This window comes from Diceros bicornis, chromosome 29 (genome assembly GCF_020826845.1).
Source record: "Diceros bicornis minor isolate mBicDic1 chromosome 29, mDicBic1.mat.cur, whole genome shotgun sequence".
NCBI lineage: Eukaryota > Metazoa > Chordata > Mammalia > Perissodactyla > Rhinocerotidae > Diceros > Diceros bicornis.
In genome coordinates this window covers 11069139-11083660 of record NC_080768.1, presented here as the reverse complement: position 1 = coordinate 11083660, position 14522 = coordinate 11069139, and positions in this window count along the sequence as shown.

Genomic DNA, 14522 nt, shown 5'->3' with positions numbered 1-14522 from the left:
CCGTCTGGTTCTTGCTAATTATCAGCAGTACTACTAATTGCATCTAAATTTACAAACTCGATAGAGTGAATTACCTTTAATTCCTTCTGCAGGTAAAAGTTCACATTTTAGTTCAATAAAACTGTAAAGATTATATCTGCCTCTCTGGCACCATCACAGGTAGAAAAATTCTTCCTGAAATGGAAGAAAATGCATCTGTCTCCAAATTCACATGCTTTTAACATTTGCACCAATGCTTTTACCAAAACACAAAGGCTAATGACTGACAGTTTGTAATAAATTGGAATTTTTAAAAGAAAGGGTGCGCAAAATTATTTTATAGAATGGAATAAATTTTTCTAGTTAGAAACGTCTTATTTTTATTTAAAAGAAAAGAAACATTTTTTAAATCTGGTACATTTATAGTATTGGACTAACCACTGAACAAAATTAAAATGTCACTATTTCTTGTGATGAGATAGAAAGCTCATTAAATATGGAACAGTGTTGATGTATTGTCATTGACAGTGTATGGTTGAATGTCTAATTTCAAAAAGGGAATTCTAGACCAGAAACGGTTTTCTTTAGAAACAAGTGTTATTTTATAGATATGTTTTACGTATGTAAAAATAGTAGTACATGCCTATTTTATACTATTTTTATTTAATACGTCAGATTGGAATTGATGTATTGACACTTAAATGTAGTTAAATCATAAACATTGAGGGATGGCATTTGAGGGGCCCAATAAATAATTATGCTCTGTCCTGTGCTCAGGTGTAGGCTGGATTGAGAGAAGGACACAGGAGTCAGGCAGATGTAAATTAACACTTGTTTTATTGATGGCTACAGCCTAGACTTGTCCGCTGACTTCATCTCACTTTGAATTTGACTGATACACTCTTCATGGTCATGGGCAGCACGAAGATAGAGAACAACTGCAGCCACCGAGGAGCCTGCCCACATACACTTACAGCAGAGAGGAGCCTGCTGTCTTTAAGCACAAGATCCTCAAAAAGGAGAGGATGGGGCTTAATCAAACACGCTCAATACTTCTCCCAAGTTCACCAACCATACATGTCACTGCCCTCACCGGAGGAGAGATTAAGAGGGTGAGGCAAGAGATCAAAACTATTGCACTAGGGGACTTCCTTATCATTATTATTTTATTATAATTATAATATATAATTAATTGTAATAAGTATATTGTCATTGCACATACGGCGACATGTAACTAGGTGAAAAGGTGCTCCCAGCCAAGAACGTTCTTCCCGTTCCAATAAATCCTGTTGCACTTAAGCCCGCGCCCAACAGCTTTTGCCTAAAAAATTCAACTTAATTTTCTCTTCCAAACCGTATCAACCAATTCCTTCTTTAAACTCTTTCGATTAAGCCAAAATACACTTGTGATTACTTCATAGCGGTCATTATCCGTTCCCTCTCAAACTGCTTCCATTTGCTTTGTTCTCCTTCCCTGTTCTCTTGCTCTTTTCTTTGTCTAGATTTCATTAGCCTACGCTCCCTAAGGATATAGATTGAATCTTCCGTGTCTTTTGTTCTTCCTATTTGCGCCAAGTACAAGAGTAGATATTCAATATTTTTTTAAGTTAATGTTAAATGAAGAAATCTCCTAGTTGATTTTCTAGGGCACATAAGTAATTTTTAAGAGTCTGTGGGCCTATCTCTCCACTATTATTCCTCAGAGATTATGTAATTGTTGTCTTGTAAGAATAACCATGCAATACCTTTTTTATTATTAGTGGTGAGTCACCTGGCCTCTGAAAGAGGTGCAGATCAATTTTCAGCTTAGTTATTTTAATCAATACTGTGAACCTTATGAAAAGCTCTGCTCATTGTTACCAAGAGTAAACAAAACTCAGGGTGTTCAACAGTCTGTCAGAGACAAACGAAACCAAGCCACAGTCACAAATGACACAGAAACATGCTGTTGATAAAGAAGTGTGATTTTATGTGCGGGGGTGATTGTCTGTGTGTATATATCCAAACCAATTTTGGTAAGATTTTGATTGTATACAAATTGTTATTAAACTCTGATGTGGCTCAGCAAAAATATTTGTTGAAATTTCAGAAAAATACATTTAAAATACTTTGTAAAGAAGTTACCCTGGGAGAAAATTATAAGCAAATTAAATCATAATAATTTAACGTATTGAGCTTAGAAGAGCAATATTTGTTATAGGTGAATAGACAATTTATTATTTTTCCAAAGCTGAACTATATTTTAAGAAATGTAATTACTCTATACATAAGAATTCAGACTACTACAACAACAACAACAGAGGGGAAAAAAAGAAGAAGAAAAATGTACTTATCCTACACTATAACAAGCTTACCGAAGCTTTAAGTGAATATATATTTATAATATTGCCTCTGACAATTCACACAATCTGATTATGTGGCAGGATGCTCTGACAAAGGATTTGATTATATGGTGCATTGAGCTGTGGCTAGTAAATAACAACCTTCCTTGTTCATGCTTCTACTTGTCTTTGTTGGGAAAGAGACAGAGTATTGAGAATTAGTTTGTATCATAAACAAATCAATTACTGATGCAGGACCTCAGATGGCATGACGTTTATGTTATGCCACTAAATTTTATGAATGGATAATAAATTTTTCAAAAGTGGATGTTAATTTTGATTAGGTCAAGTGTGCTTATGATAACTGGTCCATGTCACGGATTTCTACCATCTGTGCTAAATGATTACACAGGCTTGTAAAGTCATTTCCTAGGGAGAGGTGCAAAAATCACTAACCATGCTTTTGTGTAGCAAGAAGTGGCTAAGACTCTGTATTGAAGTCTTGCATAAGAGTTAAAATAAGTGGTAAATTAAATGTTAGGGGAAGAGCTTGATTTGAGGGAGGAGAATTACAGGAAAGGGTACAATATTAAGCTGGAAAAATCATAATTAATTTTAGTGTAATTATTAAAGAATCTAATTTTCTTTAATATTGTATTTTATCTTAAGTAAATAGTTATCCGCTTAGCACAAAAATAAATGCTAGGGCAAATCCCAGAGAACTCAGTTATGGGTTTTATACAATAAATAAAGTGTGTGTATAGATACATGTGTGTGTTTGTGTGTATTTCCCAACCATATAAGAAAAATAAGATTAAAAAATATATATGTATATGCTTATATATATGTTCCAAAGAATCAAAAATATTGCTGTAGCAAACAATTAATCTCATAAATACAAAGTATTCACAATGGGAAAAGTGATATTAGTAAATGTGAGCTGTGTATGTAAAATTAAGACTGTATATACTATAAAACCAATTGAGTACAGTTTAAATTTATTTAGTTTCATTCAATTTATTTTTCTACTAGAAGTTTATGAAGTGTAGATGTTTTATTTACATATGGCACAGTGTCTTACACAAAAAAGTTGTTCAATAAATATTACTTGATTTTACCCACGAAATATATAAATAAATCCATGATAAAACATAGATAAAACTGACATAGATAAAACTAATAATTTATGTACCTTTTAATAACGAAGATTAATATAATTTCTAACTATCATTATTGTCTGGTTTTTACTGGTCTGGTTGCATAGACAGATTGTGGTAGAACTGTTAGATGAGCCGTCTGATCCAATCTCATTCTAGTCTGTCATCTGGAACTGCAGGGAAGATGTAAACTACATTTCTTAGACCACCTTGAAGCTTCTTGATGTGCTGGTGGAATCATGGTTCCCATCTGGCAGCTGCAGCACGGTTCTGGAGCCAAGTGGTCTGGAGTACATTTCCTCATTCCCAAATTGAAGCCAAGTTATTGTGTTCCTGAGGGCAGGATTTAAGAAAGTTATTTTCTGTCCCCAGAGTGTGGATAAAATGGTGTAGTCATGTATGCAGCAGTTGATAAAATGGCTGTCTGAGTTATAGTAGCAGTAGCAGCCTTCTTGGTGGGCAAGGTCTATGGTGGTGTACAGGAAGGCTTTCGTCCAGGCCAAAACTAGAGCCTGCCCATAAAGCCTTTTCAACAATTTTGTAAGCACCTAAATTCCTATATTTAATCAGTTAATGCTTTAAATACCTGAAATTATTTCTATTATCTACATATAAACTTGAATTATTACACAGATTAAGTTTCCTGGTAAAACCTTATATGATTTCCTTACCTTAACTTTATTATATATTATGTGACTTAAATTGAACAGGCTGGGATTTTGAAAGTTGCTAAAAATTTAAATGCTAGGGTACTTATTTTGGAGGTTTTTATTAATTAAGATAATAATGCAGTTTATCTTTTAACTAATGCATATTTACTCAATGTGGGTCACCTCATAGACACTGGAGCAGGGGCTGGGGATTTAACAGTAAATTTGACAGTGTTCCCGCTCTAAAACGTCACTGTGTACTAGGGAGAAAAGATAGATGAAGACATAAATTAATATATACTTCAACAATGCAACAGCAAAAATCATGTGAGGTCAAAAATATGGGTTTTTTTTTTGACATATCAGGCAGACATTTCTACAGCATAGAGGCTTGGAGGAATTAGTCTTCAAGAGGAAGAATTCCGGCAAGGCTACTGGCTGCATGAAACACGAAGCCATTTTCCTGAAACAACAAACCATGTAGTGTTGCTAGAACATAAAATACAAAGAAATGAGACGCTGAGTAGAGAATAATCAGGTAGTTCCCATCATGAATGACATGGTGCGCTTTGATAGCTATCTCAACATGACCAAAGGAGAAAGAGTAAACTTTGGCATGATTTAAACCAGGAAAAACATGATCATAGGTTAAACTGAATAATTATTTTTCAGACCTTGTGAGAAGGAAAGGTCAAGGATCTGAGATATCAACTAAGTAGTTGGAGAAATAGTATAGGACAGAAAAAGTGAAAGATGTTTGAAGGTAATTTCCAACTACGTGTTGACTGGTGCAGGAGCTAAAAGAAAAGAATGTGTCTAAGATGGCTATCAAGTTCTGGCTTGAGCAAATAGATATGTGTTAATAAGACTGATTAAGATTAAAACCAAAATAAAGAAAATATAGGTGAAAAGTATATTGGGATTAAAATACGGACACGATAATAAATTCAGTTTTGGATGGGGTCAGTCTGACCTAACGTTCCCATGGATATTTGCGGTATATCATTAGCTATGTGGGCTTTGAATTCAGCAGAACTGGAACGTGGAGACATACATGTGTGTCATGGCTTGTCCACCCCTGGACAGTGCTTCCGACAGGCACTACAGATGATTACCTCTATCAATTCTTCTTACCTAATTACTTCGGTTAAACAATATGCCATCTGATTGATGTTTCATTTTCTATATGTTAATACATTCCATTAGATCACAGCCAAATTTTGCTTGTTAATGATCTTTTCTCTTTTACATGTCATTTTACAAGTCTTTCACTTGGATAACTTTTTTATTGATCTTATACCTCGGAGGGGGAAACTATAGTTCCTATATGGGTCACTAGAACGTGGCTAAATAGTGCTTACTAACCAATTTTTTTTTTTGTAAGCCTAAAATTCTATTTTGCAAAGGAATAGTATATTATACACCTTCCTTCTTTTCTCTGACTTGTACACTACTGGAATAAAGCCAAGCTAAAGGTGCTGGCATTATCAATATTGTTTCTCACAAAATATGTTTATAGTTATTTTCCAAAAATGATCACGTTTTGGAAATATTTAAGATTAAAAAATAATAGTCAAACGATGTGTGTGTGTCTGTGTCTCCTAGGTATCTCAAACTTTGCAAACAGTTCCATATTCTAACACATACACATATGCAAGCAAACCCACATCAGTGCACACATGTATATTTGTCGGCTTGGCATAGTTTCAACCTCAATTCAGATTTAACCATTTTGCTGAATGTTCAATAAATGGAACTTTTAGAGAAGGCTGAGGAAAGAGAACTACGAAATTTTTTTTGTAGTAGTAGAAAAAGCCTTATACAGTTTAAAACATTCATAATTATTGATACAGGGAGTACCACTTCACAAGATTTATTATATGGAAACCATTGTAAGTTGAAAGATATTTCTGTTTTATGTGGGTTTTATATCACTACAATATGAAAATTAGAAGTTACATCAAGTTTCCTCAAAAGGAAAACGGTTTAAAAAAAGTACACATTTATACTATGGAATATTACAAACTTCTTAAAAATAAGATTATAGAAAAGTTAATAATATATGATGTGTTTATGATATGAATGACATGACAAAATAAAAATATTATTGAGAATCAATTTTTTAATACATTAAATTTTAAATTTCTTGCTAATGAAGTTGTAGGTGATTTTATTTCTACTCCATACATTTTCAAAATAAAATAAAATAATCTTATAAAATCAAAGTGAGATTCTGGAAATTGCTCTTGGGTTCACTAACTTTTGTACAAGTCTCATCTGTTTCATTGTATTTTATTATAAGGAAAAACAAACAAGCAAATAAATAGTATTGGCAAAATTCCCTTGTTCCACCTTTTACTTGATATGTCGAATCGAAATATATAACTAAAAAGTCTTTTAAAATGTAACACATGACTATTACTTGGCAGAATTAGAAACATTAGTGTTGGTTATATATCACTACTATGGTGAACTATATCATATAAAGAATATACAAATTCTTCATATAAAGAATCCTGAACTAGTGGTAGATAAACTTGGTTTCAATATCACTTTGTTTATAAGAAGAGCAGCCTTGAGCTAAGAACGTCGTGTTGTTGGGAAGATATCAGTTTCCATATGCATAAATTGAGGATAAAAATGTTAGTGCTTATTAATAAATAAATATAAGTGTTTCTTAGAGGGACTTTCTGAAAGTTGGGTAATATTTGATCCTATGTGTTTTGCCTTAGGAAATATTATTCTCATTTGCAATAAAAGATAAAAGAATCTTATCAAACTTTTACTATCAGCTGAAGAGGCCAACCATGTTTTCTAAGTAATTTCCTCATCAAATTAGAAAATAAAGAAAAGTAATAATTTTTTGAGATAATAGTGGAAATATAGCTATATTTATATACTAGTTATTTTATCTCCTGGTATGTTTATGCATATCTAGAAATAATGATATAAAATGAAATTATAGTTACACCAAATTGTTAGTTAAAGAAAATAATTTTCTCTTTGGAATGGGTGACCAGGGCTGCCATTCATGGTGTGGCAAGATGGGTACTATACAACCGGCACTGCTCTATGCAGCCATCTTATGGACAACATACAGAGAGGGAATGGTCATATAGAAGAACACAGACAAATTTAAAAATCACCAGATATTTTTTCCAATAAAACAAAACAAAACACACGCATTTGTTGCTTAATCATCTAAGTGTTTCACAGGAAAAACTCTGGGGTCATGCTACCTATGCATTGTTTTAACAATCCATTTAACTTTTGACGGCTCTATGTAACTTATAAATTTAATTCTTGAAAATAGACTTTCAATATAGAACAAAAATTTTAATGGTGTGATTTACAGATCATCAATCTTGCTCCTGGATATACATGTGAAGTAATTCTCATGATCTACTGGCTAGTAGTCTTTCTGTTGTATCACAGTTTCTCTCTCGCAGCAGTTTTGAGATAGACAGGTAGATAGATATATAGATAGATATATAGATAGATAGATAGATATAGATATCTATAGATATATCTATAAATGTAAGAAGTCATGTGTATGTGTGAGTGTGTGTACCATATAAGATTTTAACCATTAACACAAAAAAACTAGGCATTTTGAAATAAGGTATATTTTGGGTATCATGTACAAAAAAATGTACAGAACACAAAAATAATATGAGGCCCAAGGCAGGTTAATTGGAAAATGTTTAAGAATCAGTGAGAACAGTGTCCTTTTCTCAGGAGTGATCTGCTAATGAAATTGCTCTAATATGGTCTTATGTTTCCTTGGTAGGATATGTAGTTACTTAATAACCAATTGAGAATACTGATATTAAGATGCTGTTAGATGAACCGAGATAAAGGAGTATGTTTCCCTCTTGCTGTGTCACTGTATTAATTTTTTAAGCTCAGTTGTTCTTTCTGTAACTTGTTCTTGGTCTCATAGTCCATTGCTTCTTACTTTAAATATATAATAGGAGTCATGTTGACGCCTATAAATGAATATCTCCGACAGTGGATAACTTGAGAAACCAAAGGAAGTCACACATATTATAATATAATTTAATATTATATCAAGTAAACCTCTGTGATTCTCTACTGAGTCCCATTAAAACAACGGCTTCATCACATTCCTAAACGAAAAGAAAAAAATCAAATAATTCTTCAGAAATATTACTTCTAAATATTATTGGTTATATGAGAGATATAATTTGCTAGTCTGGTTATTTTTTGAAATATATTATTAGTAGTAGTATTAAGGAGAAAATGAGAAATCTATATAGTGATTACACAGCAAGACAGATATAATGTACTTACATACTACATAACTACCATTCTCGCCAAGAAGAATCTTCAGCAGATATGTAAAATTTTCAGCTTGAATCTCTATTGTGTGACAATTATTCAGTAGAAATTATTTTATGAAGGCAATAATAATTATTTTAAAGGAAATATTTTATGCAAACATTCATCTTAAAATTACAAATATACAAAAATTTGCAAACAATTTTACTTACCTGTTTTCTGGCTAAAATTCACAGAGGAACTGATTAAAGTATTCTAATATATTTATAAGTAACAAAATCAAAAACTAAATAATATTTAAATGTTATAGGAATAAATTATTATTGAATACAAAGCGTATTTTTAACATTTTTTTTTTTTAGTAAACACATCATATAATTTTCTTCATAAACAAAATGAGATTTCTTTGAGATGTGTTCTATATGATTGAGAAACTGCTATTTTCAAATGTGATTTTGGTTTTTGTCCGAAAGCAAGAATCAGGATGCATTCAATTGAAGACTACAAAAAAAAAACCAAAACACCGCATGACTGGTTTTCCCATGTTGAAATATATTCCAGGTTTCTGACGCTAACATTTTCTATGAAAAACTTGCTTCATCCGGGAGTATTGATTGAATAGCAAGGAACTGGTACTACAGTCCTGCCCTTAAACAGCTTAGAGATAAGTGGAGGAAATACAAATTTTAAAGCAAACAAGAGAACACAATAAAATATCATATCTTCTGTAACAGAATAACTCCTGAGTGTTACTCTAAACTAGAGATCTAAAACATGAATAGTTAATGCCAAAGGATCGTAACCATGTAAGGGAATTTAAAGAGTGCAGCTTGGGAAGAAGTTTGCAGGAAGCATAAAGCACATGGACAAAGGCCTGGAGGCATGTGAGAACGTGACAGCACAGAAACTGCAAGTATTTTAGTATGTTACTATGTAACCAGGAGAAGGCAATACTGAGTGATGATAACAGAAAACCAAGCAGAGGTCAGATCATGAAGATATGCACCATTCTCAAGCATTTTCTCTTTTGCTGGGAGAAATTGGGTTCCATTGAAGACTTTTAAGCAAGGGAATAGGGTGTTTGGAAGTGTTTTAGTTTAGAACAGAGATCCACAAACTTTTAAAAAAGGACCAGATAGTAAAATATTTTGGCTTTGCTTGCAATACTGTTTTTGTTAAAACTACTCAATTCTAACACAGTAGCTCAAATGCAGCCATAGACAATATATAAGGATAATATGTAAGGGCATGTAATTTACAAGAATGGACATATTGGATTTGACCTGTGGGCTGCGGTTTGCCAATTGCTAGTTTAGAAAGATCATGCTGGCCTCAATGAGGATAATGGCTGCTAGCGGGGACACAAACCAAATAACTGTGGTCTGCCATGTAGGGCTTTGGGATTTGGGAATGAAGAATTACATTCCAAAGTTATTTAGGTTGTAAAATACAAAGAACTCAGCAACAGATTGGATGTGAGGGTTAAGGGAGAGACTAAATGCGGGATGACTCCCAAACTGTTGGCATGTCAGGAGTGTAAGGACAGATAGAAGTTAAATTTGTGTGTTGAATCTTAGATGCTGCTTTAAGTATGTGGTTTTTAAATGTGCCTCTATCTCAGGAGAAAGTTCTAATCTGGACTTTAGCACCTAAGGGCTTCCTGAAGACATAGAAGTAAGTAAAATTACTCAGTGATGATATGTAGAATGGGAAGAGAATATGGCTTGGGAAAAATATCTTAGAAACACTCACAGTAAAGTTACAGGCCTAGAAAATTGAGTGTGCAAAGGAAATTCAGGAGAAACAGCCAAAGAAAAATGGCAGGTAAACAAAGGTACATTAAGAGTTAAAGAGAGAGATTCCAGCTTCGAGATATAGAGAGCTCAAAGGAGCATCCCTACAATTCTTGAAACAATGACAAAGCTCAACAAACTTCTAATTCACGTATTTATTCAAACTTATTGTAGAGAAGACGTCACAGAGAAATCCACTGGCCTAAATTCTAAAGAAATGTGGGGCGTATGGTGCCTGCAAGGAGAGAGGACTTGGAAACAGACACTTCTCTGAGATTGATGCAACTGGATATGGATAAAAAAAGAATTCACCTTGAAAAATTGACAAATAAGTGAATACTGAGGGCAGACTGGCAGGACAGTGTGAAAACCCTGGGAACTGCAGAAACTGGGGGAATCTTACAGCTCTTTCTCCATGAACACCACTGGCAGAAAAACCCACTCTCAGAAAATATTGGAAAGAATGCTAAGAAGTGCCCATTGTGGAAGTTGCTGGAAAGGAGAAGAGCAGCTTGTGAGAGGAACATGACACTTTGCCTAGATCCTTCTCTTCTTTTTATACTACGGGTAAAAAGCCTAACCTGTGGGGGAAGGGCAATGAACACTGTGGTCCTAGTGCATTGGTGAAAACAGGCAGCTGGAAGAAGAGAACAGGGAGGAAAAACAGTCCCATTGAGCCCACAGCCACATCTGGGGAAGCAGCAGGAAAACCACGAAGCCCAGACCCTCAAGACCTGGGAACATTATAGGTTCATGTTATTATAAGGTTATTCAGAACAAAGAGACACACAGCCCGCAATCCCTCAACAACAAGATAACAAAAATGAATAATAAGACAGAAGAAAATTCCTAGGAAAGGGACAGAGGAGAAGAAAGAGTGCAGAAAGATATACTCTCCGACACATAGCACAGAAACCTCAAACTCAGAATTGAGTAGACACGCTCAGGTAAATCAACTCCCATCCTAATTTCACAGTATCTCGATGAGAATTTAAAGTCTGAAGTGCAATACGTGTAAAGACAGCAAAAGCACAAAACCTGCATAGATTAGCTCAAACCCCACACTGAAGGTCTAGCAGAAATAAAGGCATGATCATTTTGTGATATAAATATCACTTATCTCAGTCTCTATAATTCTTCATGACATGTCCCATTTTCATTTAAAAAGTGGTGAGACATATGAAAATACAATAAGATTTTCCATCTGAATAGTCAAAAATACTCATCAGAACCAAACTCAGATGTTATACACATATTGGATTTGCCTGTAGGGGTTTTCACATATGTGTCAGTTAATCACATAGCTGTGATTTACATGTAAAAAGCTCTAACGGAAAAGGAGGACTACATGCAAAATCAGATGTGTAATTTTTATAAAGAGATGGAAAGTAAAATCAAATGAAAATTCTAGAAAAAGAAAACATTAACAAAGTTATATAATAGAATGCCTTTTCCAGATGTAACAGTAGAGCCAACACAGCCAAGGAATGAATCAGCAGACTAGAAGATAGGTCAATGGAAATTACACCAATTGAAACATAAAGATAAAAATAATTTAAAAAATAAAACAAAATTTCCAAGGCCTTTAGGTCAATATCAAACTTCTAAATTATGTAGAATTAGAAATCAGAAGGAGAAGAAAAAGAGAAGTACAGAGGAGATACTTGAAGAAATAATGGCAGAATTTTTTGCAAAAATAAGAATGATGGATACCAAAGCAGTGAAATAAAAATCACACACAATATCAAAAAAATTTTTAAAACACTAGACGTTTATTCAAACTGCTGATAACAAAGTACAAAGACAAAACCTTGAGGGTGACTTGAGAAAAAGGAAACATGACAGAGACAAACAAAAATAAAAATTATAGCTGATTATTAGAAAGAGAAATTGAGAAAATAATCCCAATGACAATTGCATCAAAAAGAATAAAATATCTAGGAATAAGTTTAACCAAGGAGGTGGAAGACGTGTACACTTAAAACTACAAGACATTGATGAAAGAAATTGAGGAAGACACAAATAAGTGGAAAGAAATTTTATGCTCATGGATTGGAATAATTAATATTGTTAAAATGTCTATACTACCCAAAGCAATCTACAGATTCAATGCAATCCCTATCAAAATACCAATGGCATTTTTCACAGAACTAGAACAAATAATTCTAAAATTAGTATGGAACCACAAAAGACCTTGAATAGCCAATAGAGAGAAGAACAAAGCTGGAGGTATCATGCTCCCTGATTTCAAACTATACCACAAAACTACAGTAAACAAAACTGTATGGTACTGGTACAAAAAAAGACACATAGATCAATGGAAGAGAATAAAGAGCCCAGAAATAAACTCACGCTTATATGGTCAGTTAGTCTATGACAAAGGAGGCAAGAATATACAATGGAGAAAAGACAGTCTCTTCAATAAACGGTGTTGGGAAAACTGGACAGCTACATGCAAAAGAATGAAACTGGACCACTTTCTTACATCATGCACAAAAAAAAAAAAAAACTCAAAATGGATTAAAGATTTAAATGTAAGACCTGAAACCATAAAACTCCTGGAAGAAAACATAGGCAGTAAGCTCTTTGAAATGGGTCTTAGCAATTTTTTTTCAGATTTGTCTCCTCAGGCAAGAACAAAAAAAGCAAAAATAAATAAATGAAACTACATCAAACTAAAAAGTTTTTGCACAGCGAAGGAAACCACCAACAAAACAAAAAAGCATCCTACTGAACGGGAGAAGATATTTGCAAATGATATATCCAAGAAAGGATTAATACCGAAAATATATAAAGAACTCATACAACTCAATATCAAAAAAACAAATAATTTGATGAAAAAATGGACAGAGGAACTAAATAGACATTTTTCCAAAGAAGACATACGGATGGCCAACAGACACTCAACATCACTAATTATCAGGGAAATGCAAATCAAAAATCACAACGTGATATCATCTCAACCTGTCAGAATGGTTAGTATCAAAAAGACAACAAATAACAAGTGTTGGCAAGGATGTGAAGAAAAAGAAATTCCTGTACACTGTTGGTGGGAATGTAAATTGGCACAGTCACTATGGAAAACAGTATAGAGGTTTCTCAAAAAATTAAAAGTAGAATTAACATACAATCCAGCAATTCCACTTCTGAGTATTTATCCAGAGAGAATGAAAACACTAATTCAAAAAGATATATGCACCCCTAGGTTCATTGCAGCATTATTTACAATAGCCAAGCTATGAAAGCAACCTACGTGTCCATTGATAGAGGAGTGAATAAAGAAGATGTGATATATATACACAATGAAATATTACTTAGCCTTAAAAAAGAATGAAATCTTGCCATTTGCAATAACATGGATGGACCTAGAGAATATTATGCTAAGTGAAATAAATTAGACAGAGAAAGATCGAGGAAATTCACAGCAGGCAGACCCACTTTTTCAAAAATATTAAATACATTACTTCAGATAGAAGGAATAGGATATTAAACTGAAACTTTGACCTATAAAAAGAAACAAAAGGTTGAGGGAAATTAAAGGTAAAAGTAAATTCAGTTTTAAAACATCTTAATTGTTCTAAAATATTATGGGTTGTCTATATAAGCAATGTATTGTCAATAACATGTGTGAAAGTAGATGGTGTAAAAACAATAGACCACAGGATGGGAGAGAAGAAATGGGATTACAACCCTGCACATGAAGCAGTACAGTATTATTTTATGGAAGATTCTGATTGCTTAAAGATGTATATTGTAAAACCTAGGTAAGCCACTCTTTTTTAAAGAGGGTATAACTAATATGTCAAAAGAGGAGATAAAATGAAATCAGATAATGTACTGAACTAATTAAACAGAAGGCAGAAGAGAAGGAAAAATGAAACAACAGATAAAATAAATAGAAGACAGCTAGTGAGTTGGTAAATGATAATCCAGTGTTAACAATTTCACACACCAGTTAAAGAAGATTGTCAGATTGAATAAAATAGCAAGTCCAAATATATATTGCCTACAAGAAAATCACTTTAAATATAAAGACGACACTATCAAATCACATTTCTGACATGACTTGAATTCAGATTTTCTAAAGAATTCCTACAACAATAAGGGAACAAACAAAACAAAAAGTCACCAAGAATGACAGCAACTGGAACTCTCCTATATTGCTGATGGGAACAAGAAATGTTTAGAACAATTTTGGAAATCAGATGGGCAATTTCTTACCTGTCCATCAATACTCGTAAAATATGACCAAACAATTTATCTGCTATCCTTCTGCCAGGTATCAGTCCAAAAGATTAGGAAGCTTATATTTACACAAAA